Raw genomic sequence first — 12069 nt, forward strand, 5'->3', positions numbered from 1 at the left:
ATAAATCTGAGCTCGTTGAATAGTGACCCACAAAAGATATAAGTGTGTGTTCCAGTTGCCGGAACCTATGACTGCCGGAACTGCTAGGAAAGAGCAGTGACTATTACCTTTGCTGCACACAACGGATGCATTTCATTTTAGGGTTCTGGGAAGACAAGTTCCCCTAGATTGTCTGGGTAGGTCCTAAATTCATATATATCCTTACAAGAGAGAAACAAGGAATTTTCAGGTAGAAGAGAAGTATCACTGTAACCCCAGAGGAGATGTGACTACAAACCAAAGTGTGCCTGAAGCCACCCGAAGTGAGAAGAGTCAGGAATGTACTTCCTGCAGAATCTTCACGAAGTGTGGCCTTGCTGGCACCAGGAGTCCGTGCTGTGGTCTCCATAACTGTAGGGAACACATTTATTGCAATTCTTTGCAACAGTCTCAGGGAACTATTAAAACACTTTCCCACACCATTTTTTAAAAAGATTTATTTATTTGTGCATACAGAACTGGGGTACAGGCCAGAGGTACAGGGGCAGTGAGAGGATTCACCAGACAGAACAGGCTGACTGACTAAGTACATTGCTGAGGGGAGCAGCAGGTGGGCCAGGAGAGGTCTGCCACGCCATGTCCCCACTCCATTTTTAAGAATATGATAAAATTAGGTTACTAAAATAAATAAGGGAAGTATAGAAAAAGAAAATATAGGCAAAATTCACTCATGTGTGTAATGCCAAAATTCTAAAGAAAATATCTTGCCACTGAATTCAACTAAATATGTGTGTGATTGTATGTTATATGTTTATGTACACTTGCAACTTTGTTGATTTTCATTTGTTCATCTTTTCTAACATAGGCATTTGGGAAGTTTTTATTTGTAACATATTCATTATCTCTATTAAGAATACACACACATATGGGCCCTCCCTGGTGGCGCTGCGGGTTAAAGCACTGCACTAAGAAGCTAAAGCCACTTCCGCATGAGTTCGATCCCCGCCTGCCCCGTAGGAGATCCACATGGCGAGGCAGACCTCTCCTGACCCGCCCGCTGCTCCTCTCAGCAGTGTACTGCGTTGATCTGCCTGTTCTGCTCCCCGCTCTGTCTCTGGTGAATCCTCTCACCCTCCGCATCTCTGGCCTGTACCCTAGTTCTGTATGAATAAATAAATTAATCTTTAAAAAAAAAAACAATACACACACATACATATCTACATATGAAAATTTATGAGGTGTACAAAGAGGGACTTGAGAGATGGAAAGAAGGAATCAAATAAAGTAATAGTTAAGGAAAATTCCACAGTTGAAATAATGTGATTTTTTTTTTTTTAGATAAAAGGGGTCTTTCAGTGTCTGACACAATAGACAAACCTACACTCACACCAAACAAGGTATATTATGGAGAAATTTCTGAAAACTGGAACAAGAGATCCTTAAAATTTTCAGAAGAAAATAAAAAGTAACAATCAAGAGATTTTAATAAAATAGTGTCTGGTTGCTAATACATAATAGTCAAGTGCCTTCAAAAGTCTGAGGGGAAATTGTTTTCAACTTAGACTGACTCTGAACCAAATGATCAAGTAACCATTAACATAGAATAAAAACATTTTAAGATATACAGTATGTCAGTAAATTTATTTCCCACATAACCTTGCTCTAAACACTTCTGGAGAATAGATTTCACAAAAGCTATAGGAAAAGTCTGATGGAAAGAATACACCAGGTCTCCAAAACAGAACAAATATGGGAAGACAAAGATTTTCGGGAGAAGCCAGGGTGTCAGATCATTGAAGCTGTTTGGTCCAGAAGAGAGCAAGTCATAGGCAACTAGGGAAACCTCCCAGAAAAGGAAAGGAAAATATGTTGATGATCTGTCTGAATATCATGGGATGAAATTTCAAAACCTAGAAAGTATTTGAGGTTGAATTATGACAAGCATATATACAAAAAAGCAGCTAAAATAAACCAATTATTAGTTGTAGGATAAACAGAAAGTTGTTCAGAAAAGTCATCACACATGAAAGAACTGTGAATAGCACTTACATAATCATAATATTAATGGAACCCAAAAGGGTGATATGAGACAAGGGGTTGTATAGGATTCATGAAGGGTTAAAGCTCTAGAGAGAGCAGAGTCCTTACTTCCTATAATGCAATTCAGTATCATTCAAGATAATGCCCAAGTGACACATACAGGAAACAATAATTCAAGTACATTGTTTTGAAACCTGGAGAAAAGTAACAAAATTGTAATCAGACAGAGGATTACAACTTTGCCTCTGAGGCAGGGAAAGAAGTAGGGAAAATGGACATCATCCTTGAGACTCTGGAGAGACACGGAATTTCTAAGCAGAGGTGTGGATTCATCAGATCTGTGCTTGAGAGGCTATCACCGCCATAACACAGGTGATGGATGGTGGCAACCTGAATTAAAATAGTTCACTTAGGAAGAGGCAACCACAGACGGAATGGATGGAAGATGTTCAGAAATCAGTCTGTAGCTCGGTCTCGAAGTGTGCCCTCAACATGGACCATGTCACCTGAGGAATCTATTGTAAGTGCAAAGTTTCAGGTTTTAATCCCAGAAAATCTTCACATGGAGGCCTAATGAGTTCTACTTTAACAAGCCCACCAGGTGATATTGAGGTCTGCTAAAATTTTAGCTAAGGAAATAGTGCTGATTGACTGGTGAAGAAGAGGAAGTGAGATGCGATAATGTTTGAGTTGTGGCTTCAACATCTAGGCCACTGTGGGGAAATATAATGCAAGATAAACAATGTGCAAGGACTTTGTATGTGGAATTGTGCCTACAGCCCACTAATGCTGGCAGGGAAAGAACTCATTCTTGAGGAGTCCTGAACAAAAGACCCTACCTCAAAACCCATGAAAACATTGGAGGTTGTATAGATTCTCCCATATTTAACTTCTATGCTTACTCCTGTTCAAAGTCAAAAAGTGTTAGCAATAATCACTATGAGGCGAGAATCCCTTATAATGCCCACTCAGATGAGGGTCCTGACTGGCTGTTGTGATATCACCAGAGGAGTCTGAAGAGGAAAAAGGATATCAATAATAAAAGGCAAAGACCCCCATGAAATCGATCTTTCTTATTACAACAGCCCATCTTGGACCTTTAAATATGTCATGTAAGTCTTTTCTGGATCAGTAATTTTAGGGCATCAAAGAATGAACAACATATAAATAATTTATTTACTTTAGTGCCAAGTCAGGCTTCAGATAAAAAATCACTGAAATAATTATCATTTTTTAAAAAGCTGATACAATACTGTACTTCTGAACAGGTCACTCTTGCCTGGATTACTGCAAAAACATCCCAAGACCAGCCTCTTGAAATTTCATCCATCTGGCCCATGAAGGCCAGATTAATCTTCTTGAAGAAACTGGAACACAACTGACTCAATAACTGAGTGACTGAATCTCTTCCATTTATCTGGACATAACATTAAAATGAAATGTCATGTCTTACTGGGGTTGGGGGCAACCCTGAATGAAAGCTCAGTGGGAAAATAAAAAGAGAATTTTATTTTTTGTACTTTTCTCTCTTATTTGTAAGTAACCTTCCTCTACTTCCTAGGTCCATGGGCTGGGAAAATAATTAAACTGACAGCAGAGAGATCAGCAAAAGAAAGACAAACAATTACTTGCACAGGGGAGCCTGTGGATGTGAAGGGAGCTTTTGTCACTCCAGGAAAGTTGTATATAGGAAGCAATATATTTTGGAGGGAAAAACAGAACAAAGAACCTTACAGTTTAAAGAGAAAGGACTTTCACAGGATTCCCCTATCCTTATGTTGAGAGTGGACCTTGAAAGCTCTAGACTGGGGTGAGAAGGCTACAACACTGCATCTAACCGCCCAGGCACCCCAACGTATCCTGATTGGGGAAAGTGAGCTCATTAGACAACTCCTCTTTCTTGGCTCTCCTGTCTCTTTTCTGAATGCCACATAGGCATGTCCTGGGGTACCTGTCTCTAGTACCAACACGTACTTGAAAAATCTGTTGGAAAAATCTAAAGGAAGAGGGAATAGAGAGTGCTATTTAAATTCACATGCAAGCATCACATGGTGTACCTGAAAGACTTTTCTGTCTGGGGTGAATTGATCAAACAGGATCCGAAAGTATTGAGGGTGCAATGCTTGGGGTTGGGGTTCTGGATGCAAAGGGGGGAATGAACTCTTGAGGGGAAAGTAAAGGGACGATGCAAAGTCTCAGTGCAAGAGATAGAAGCATTTCATTTGGGATGATCAAGGAGCAAATGCCAGCGATTACCAAATCACAGTAACTGCTGTCAGGGAGCACTATGGGGTGTTCAATCCTGGGTGCTCAGTAAGGGCCCTGGTCTTTAGGCGCTGCCTCAGCTTCCTCCTGGCTTCAACCCACAGAGGATGGGCAGTGCTTGCTTAAGGGGGACCTGGAGGATCTGTACATCTAGATCTTAACTAAGGTACAACTAATTGAAGAGAACTTTCTAGATGAGATGAACTGTGCTGGTCCTTAAGTAGCTATCCAAACCAACAGGGAATACCAGGTAGGACACAGTAGGGACAAGAATGACTTTGGTTAGGGTGAGTTGCTTGAAAGGTAAATTGATTGCATAAGAAATTATTGGTTGTTTTGTGTAAATTATTATGAAAAGACAAGACTAAGGGACTGACAAAGGTATTCTCAGCATCACTCGGGTTTGTGATTCTATTTAAACCTGGCTGCTTGAAACGAACTGTAGAGAAAGAGTACTAAGCAGAGAATCAAAAGATCTCATTTTTAACCCCAGGATTCACACAACTAACTGGGAAAGTTTGGAAGACTCACTAAGCTTTGAAAATCTATATTGCCATATCTATTGAAAAGAAATGAAGATAATAACACCTCCTCTGCCTCTCTCCAGGGCTGCTAGCAGGATCAAATAAAATCATGTAAAGAGCTATAAAAAATGCAAGTAATTTATTTATAGCAACTGCTTTTGAAGTCTCATTTAAGCACGGTGTGGCTTCATGCATATTATTGATATCAAATTCAGACTAGAAGAAAATAAATTAAACTCATCTTCAGATGCCCAAGAAATGTCAATAACATTTCAATTATGAATGATAAAAGATAGACTTTAGCAAAACCTAAAATTATTACCCAAGATTCTGGCTGGATAAACATCCTTCCTGTAAAGGCAAATTTAGATGATTTTGCTTACAAATTCCTCCTTTTTTGCCCTCCTCCTGCTCCAGCGTTCCTCATTCTCTCTCCTCCTCCTGGTCCTCATGCCAGCTCATCCTCCTTGTTTTCTTCTTCTTCTTTCCCCCCTTTCCCTTCACCTTCCTCCCTTCCTCTTCTCCATTACAACTGAATTTGTTGAGCATTACATGGAGCCATTTTAACTTAAATACCCTATATAATTCCTCCATTTAATTATACATTTTTTTCTGAGCTCTTTCTGTTCCACGAGGCAGCCTGCCCTGCTGTGCTGAATATTTGTTTCAAAATGTAAATTCGTGTAATATAAACTTCAGAAATAATAACGTTCATGGCAAGAAAACAGTCTGTTGTAGGTAATTCAGCCCTGTATCCGAGCACTACATATGCCCCGTGGCTTACTCCAGTCTGTGGAATTTTCAGAACCCACAGTGTTTTTGAGCCCAGTTCTGTACACCTGGCTTCCCGCGGCCTGGGGACAGCTTGGCCGGAGCCCGGAGCAGGCCTGTGTGGCCTGGGCCTGCTCCATCCTCCACAGCTGTTTCTCGAGTCCCTCATCACGCCTTCTGCTGCTGCAGGGCTCTCTCACAGAGCCCTGGATACGACCCGCTCCGTGTTATTTCTCTTCCCACCACACTTAACCTTTCATATTAGTGACAATAACAGTCTCTGGGATGTTGAAGGCCCATCTGTGAGGGGCTAATTGATTTCCCTCCGTCGCGCTGTATTTATTTTCTTTTTTTCTCGCCTCCAGAAGCATGCCCCAAACCAAAGGCCATGGCAGCAGCTCGAGCTGGCAAGATCCCACTTTTATTATTTCTCCCCTGGCAACAATTATTTATCCAGCTTGTCAAATGACGGAGGACATCGCAGCGACCATCTGTTTCCCTCTGTCTGCATCTTTTAATGGAGTTCGACTCCATGTTCAGGAGTGTCTCTCGAATGCCGCTTCTATTTTCCTCCGTGTGTGCTGTCTTGGCAGCATTTCTTCACTGGGGTTGGCGTTTTTACTTCACGCTTGTTCATTTGATTAGCATCCTTCTCTTGTGAATTAACTGTTTAGCTACCAGAAAGGATCTCCCTTGATGCTTGAAAATTTCCTTTCATCCACTTATGTGGACACCATGGCCGTCTTTGGACATAAATTCCATTGGCTGAACGTCCTAAACAGCCCTCTACTTCCCTTCTGTTCTCCCGCTGCGGCTGCAGTTCGGGCTCTCGTATTTACTTGCCTGGTGACTGCTATGGCCTGTTCTCCTCAAAGACAAAAACGCCCTTGCAAACCATACCTGCTAAGACATTTCCCCGAAGGGCTAGTCTGTGTTCTTGAGCCACTGTAATTGAGCTGACATCAGGGCAACCATTTGAACAGTAAACCATCCAAGAGGAACAAAAGTAAATTATTTGTGGAATATATTGGATGAAATGTGTATCTTTAAATATATATTATTTCACTGCTATCAATAGTAATGGGATTTGTTCCCCCAAAGTTTACATGGGACATTATCAGCACTGGCTAGTGAAAGCTATTATGGAGAGGCAATTCCTAGAGCAACCAGGGAATCTGGGGAAGTAAGGTTTACTCCAAGGCTTATTTGATCCCAATTCTACTCAACTCCTTCAGTGTCCAGAGCTTTAGTTTTCCCTGGAAACAACACATTTTAGCTCTGAACCCAATTATCCTTAGTAGATCAATCTTTGCTTAGTTTCAGAGCTTATCTGGACAAACGCTTCCTCTAGAATATGTTTCTTCTCCTCTAAGTATGAACAAAATGAATCAGCAATGAGAAAGACAGGGTATGATTAGTGAGAATGTACTAGATAAACAGTGTTTTAGTTCTCCACATGTTGACAAAATTTACAATATTGCAAATTACAAAATTCACTCTGAGTTTTTCAGAGGAAATTATAATTCAGTTACCGAGTGCCATGACTTTAATGCTCTGCTGGCCAGGCTCGAGTATCCAGATGGTACCCATTCAACTGGTACTAGGTCACTACATGTCTTGGGGAGGGCTTGCTTGCAGAAATGAGCTCCTGTGGGGGCACGGTGCCCGGTGGTGACCTAAGCTCGATGCGAGATGGTAGTACTGCCCCAAGCATCCATAGACACTTCAATCTCTGTATAAAAACCACAGAGCCAGCAAACATGAAGGAAGGTCGCTGGGTGCAGCGCGGTGGACAAACCCTAGTGTGTAATCAAGGAGGCCCATCACTGCCAGGAGGCTGGAGTGGGAGAGAAGAAAGACAATGAAGACGAGAGAGTAGGCTTGAAGGGAAAGCAAAGGGGTGGGGGAGGCAGAATGAGATTATGAAAGGGAGAGGGCTGAGGGGGTCAGAGAAAATCCCAAGGGAAACTAACCACTCCCTAGAGAAAAGGGAAAACGCTGAGATTGAGATGCCCATGGATGAAGAGAAGCCGGACCTTACATAGTGGCAAAATAACTAACTCAGTCCCATCCTTCAGGGAGGAAGTGTGTGTGCTTATCCATGTACATGTATGTACTTGTGTGTGTGCACTGCACATACATGTACTGGCTTCCTGGTAGAAGAGGTCATCAGGTTGCGACTGCTGTATGGGTCTGGGCTGCTGGAGACACAATCAAGCAATGGTGAGTGGGAAGTAACAGTGACAATAGCCACAGTAAAACAAGAGCAAAGTTAAGATGGATTGTGATTATTTCAGTGTAGAGCCCAGAAGAGAACAGCTCTCACCTTCCTTCTGTCATTACTCATCAAACCAGTAACAGCCACAGGTATTAGGGCTTGCTATCTTCCCGGCATGCTCCTAGTTGTCTCCCATAGGCCCTCTTGTTCATTCTTACATCAACTCATGCTTGGACATGCTACCTTCCCTCTTTGGCCTGGAGAACCCTGGGAGGTGTGTAGCAACTTGTCTGAGGTCACCCAGGAATGAGGGGAAGAAATGTGAAAGGGAGGCTGGGAAGAGTTAGAATTGTCTGCTGGTTTCAACCTGCTGCCTTTAGTAGGGTTCTACATTGAGACTTTTGTTTAACAAAAAGATTTTAGCAGCTACTACATCTTAACCATTAATCAGACACCTGCTGTGATTTCTTTCTGTTCTTCATGTAACCCATAAAGTCTTTTACTTCTAACTCAGAAATGCATGATATCTAGGTTGTACATGGCCATGGGTGGCTTTCCCTAAAACCTTTCTTCTTCATGATATAAAGAGAAGATGGTGATATCCACTCAAGGAAACACCAGAAAACACATGAACTAATTTTCCCATTTATTATACTCATCCATATTTATTATGTTATATTCAAGGTGATGAGGAGAAAGGCTATAGCTTTGTTCTTAGAAATATAAATGGCCCAGTTGGTGATCAAGCTCTGCTGGTAGGTAACAGGATATATGGGCCTTTTGCCACAGAGGAGAAAGAGAACCCCTGAGTGTGATGGAGAAAGTCAGCTTGGGTGTGAAGCCGGCATTGCAACACTCTTCTGGGATGATGTTGAATCATCAATTTCCTGAATCATACGAAGAACTTTCTGAGCCTGACCATGAAATCCTGCATGTTGCTGGAAGCCACAGACATTGCGAGAAGGGTACCTACAGCAGGACCTGAGTCTCTGTTACCAGGATGCTAAAAGAGACTGGTGGAAATGCCCACTAAAGAGACTCCTGGCCCTGTGCAATCGTTTCTTGGTGGTGGGCAATTCTGTCTGCATAAGTTGAGTATGGATTATGAAAGGAGCCATGCAGAGACAGGTCTGCCCCAAATGTTTCTAGGTAAATTGAACTTGACTATGGTATCCGTGCATTCCCCACACCACACACATGCACCACACCCATGCATATATGCGGTGCACACACACACACACACACACACACACTCTTTCTCCTAAGTTCGAGGACAACTTAAAAATTAAATCTTCATTTTGCCGTAGGTTATTTTCTAAAGGGGATACAACAAATCACAGCAAAGCCTTCTAATATTTCTTGTGTCCATCTTCCTGAAGTCTTCCCTGGGGTTCCTCATAAGTCTCTCCCCACAGTTCTTGTGTGTGAGTCCACATGGTGTCTGTTGCATCTTGGGACCAGACCCTGTATGTCCCTTCCCGCCTCAGTCATGTCCTACTTCTTGGTGTGGGCAATCCCGTTGCTGATGGAGGCTGTTTTCGGCTCTCAGGAAGTCTAGTCATGTCTGCTAGCTGTCGGGGGCAGCCCCCAGAACACTGGTGAAGACAATTTTCAATCTCATTATAGAAGGAAGGGAAGAAGTTAAAAGTAGAAACTGGTAATAACAAGACTTAGAATCCTGGGAGAATTAAGAAGTGAGAGGGACAAGAAGTTTAGGGTCAAAATGATATGCAAATTAATGGGTGTTTTAATGAGTAGTTCATTAGGAAAGTGAAATGAGAGCCAAAAAAAAAAAAGTGGAAAGAGACTAGGCAGGATATTTTAAACATAAATGAAGCCAAAAGAGGTAGACAAATAAATGTCTTATTTATCTCTAAACAGATTAAATGAAATATAAATAATATAAAACTATCAGCATACATAATATAAATTATTATTCATAATATACAATGAAGAAATGACATTCAGTCAAAATGCCATTAGTGGAATTTTAAAAAATGACCCCACAATTTTCATCCTTTGCAGAGAGATTTAAAAGAAACTAATAGAAGAATCTCAATGACACAGTCAGAGCCTGCAGGTCATGGGGGAGGAGGAGGGGCCATATCATTACTTAAGTGTTTCTTCCTTCTTTCCTCCCTCCCATTCCTGCTGAATGGAGACCAGACACATGAGCCAAGGCGACTCAGTCACTTCGTCTGCATATTAAGTGTTATATTAAGATTTGCTGCAAAAGAAGGCAGTCCATTAATATTTTGCCTCTGTAGAGAAAAGGAATGGAAATAAATTCTCAGCTGAAGGGCATTTGGGGAAGAGATCGATCTGTTCAGTTTTGGTTATTTCTACTTAAGACTGATTGAAATCAATTGTTTCAGTGCCTCAATTCTACCCAGTTTCACCCCTGGGAAATCCTTCTATCTTCCCTCAGGTGGGTAAACAATAAGGTTCTGATTTGTTGACACTGTATAAAGATCCAAGAATCCTCAATGAGGCAATTCAGTTTCCAAATAGAATTTTCCCTGAAAGTAGAATTGGGGTGTACTCCTTCTTTCTTGAGAAAGAGAAATTACTGAATGTAATGTCTTCATTCTTTATTATAAACAATACTTTATATTATGTAATTTTATATTTTTATATGATTTATATTTATATATTTCCTTTAATCTGTTTTGAGATAAATAAGACATTTGTTTGTCTAGCTTTTGAGTTTCAGTTATGTTTAAAATGCTTTAGCCTGGAAGTAGGTAAGACACTCATCGAGGGAAACACTGACAAGCTAATGACATATGTCCTGAAATTTTATCTATCTGGTGTCAGCATCTCCATCCACAAGGGTTGTTGTGCACCCTACACCTTCCACAGCAGCCTTAGGCCTTTCTGCCTTTGTTTTTACTGTACCCTAAATTCACTTTCTTAGCCTGACAGATTTCTGAAGTGGATTATAAGATTCAAGAGCACAGGGAAAAGGCCTGCACTTGGGGTGTAACCTATGTAAGCCAGGCTTTGAGTCTGAAATCCCTGCGCCATTGTTTCTAAGGTTGTAGCTATGAAAGCAGCTTTTAAATGATAGCATTTCCAGTTATTTGCAGTTAGCTAAAGTTGATTTGCATTACCATACTAGGATATGGGAGCGATCAGAATACAGGAGAGGACCCAGAGTGTGGGATAGATCGGTTTTGATGGGAATTAAAAGAAGTAGAGAAGTTTCCAGAGGAGGGTTCATGGAAAGAATACTTAATTAAATCAGAGGTCTGGGGTTTGAATTTTCATTTTTTGTGTTTTTTTTTTTTAATTAACTACATGCCCTGGACTAAGTCATTCAGAATCAGATCTCATTTTCCTTTTTATCAAATTGGAACAACACCAACTTCCCTAGCAATCTTACAGGCTATTGTGATTATAAGGTGAGCAAGGTGAGCAAGAACATACCCAGGTTCTGTGGGGGTATCAAGTTTATAGAAATTTGGGTGCCTTGGTAAAGAGAAAGGATTACAAAGTGATAGAACAAAGTTAGTTATAATCCGGAAATTTAAATTGAGAAGTTATAGTAAATAATTAAAACTATATTGCCAGCTCTAATTTATTTTAGCCAGATGCCAAAAATCCTCCAAAACAAATACCCAGGAAGAGACATGTGAGCGAAAAAGGTACAGTAAACAGAAAGCTAGTTGTCTTGATATATTTAGTTAAAATTTCTTCTTTTGCTATGGTGATGACACACAGGTGATTTTGGTGATGGGAAGACCACAGGGATTACAAGTGAGATGGAAAATGGCACAAAATGATGTTAAAATAAAGTATTATTTTTAAAAAATTCTACTTTTGCAACTTTTATAAAATGCCAAGCCTTTGATCACCTTGCCAAGATTTCAGAAGGAACTCAGGTCTGGGAAGGATCAGAGCCCAAAGCTTCATTTGTTTCATGGGAAATTAGCTTCTGAGATAATGTTTGTTAAAGGTGTTTGTGAACTGTGAGGTACAATATAAGTGAAAGGTATTATTTCCATTTCCCCCACTTCTTGAATTGCTTGATGTGAGTTCTACTTAACAAACTTCTACTCTAATACCATTACAGTAAACTGGATGTAAATTAGAGTTTACAATATTTGTATCATAGCTAGAAACTAAATTTTTTCAGTTAAAATACACATTTACTGAAATTTCCTATCTTAGAATATATATAGCTAATGGCATGAATATAACGATACACACACAGTTGTTTAAACACTTAAAACACACAGGGGTTGTATTGTCTATTGCTGTGTAACAATT

This window comes from Condylura cristata, unplaced genomic scaffold (assembly GCF_000260355.1).
Source record: "Condylura cristata isolate star-nosed mole 26May11 unplaced genomic scaffold, ConCri1.0 scaffold00009, whole genome shotgun sequence".
Lineage (NCBI taxonomy): Eukaryota > Metazoa > Chordata > Mammalia > Eulipotyphla > Talpidae > Condylura > Condylura cristata.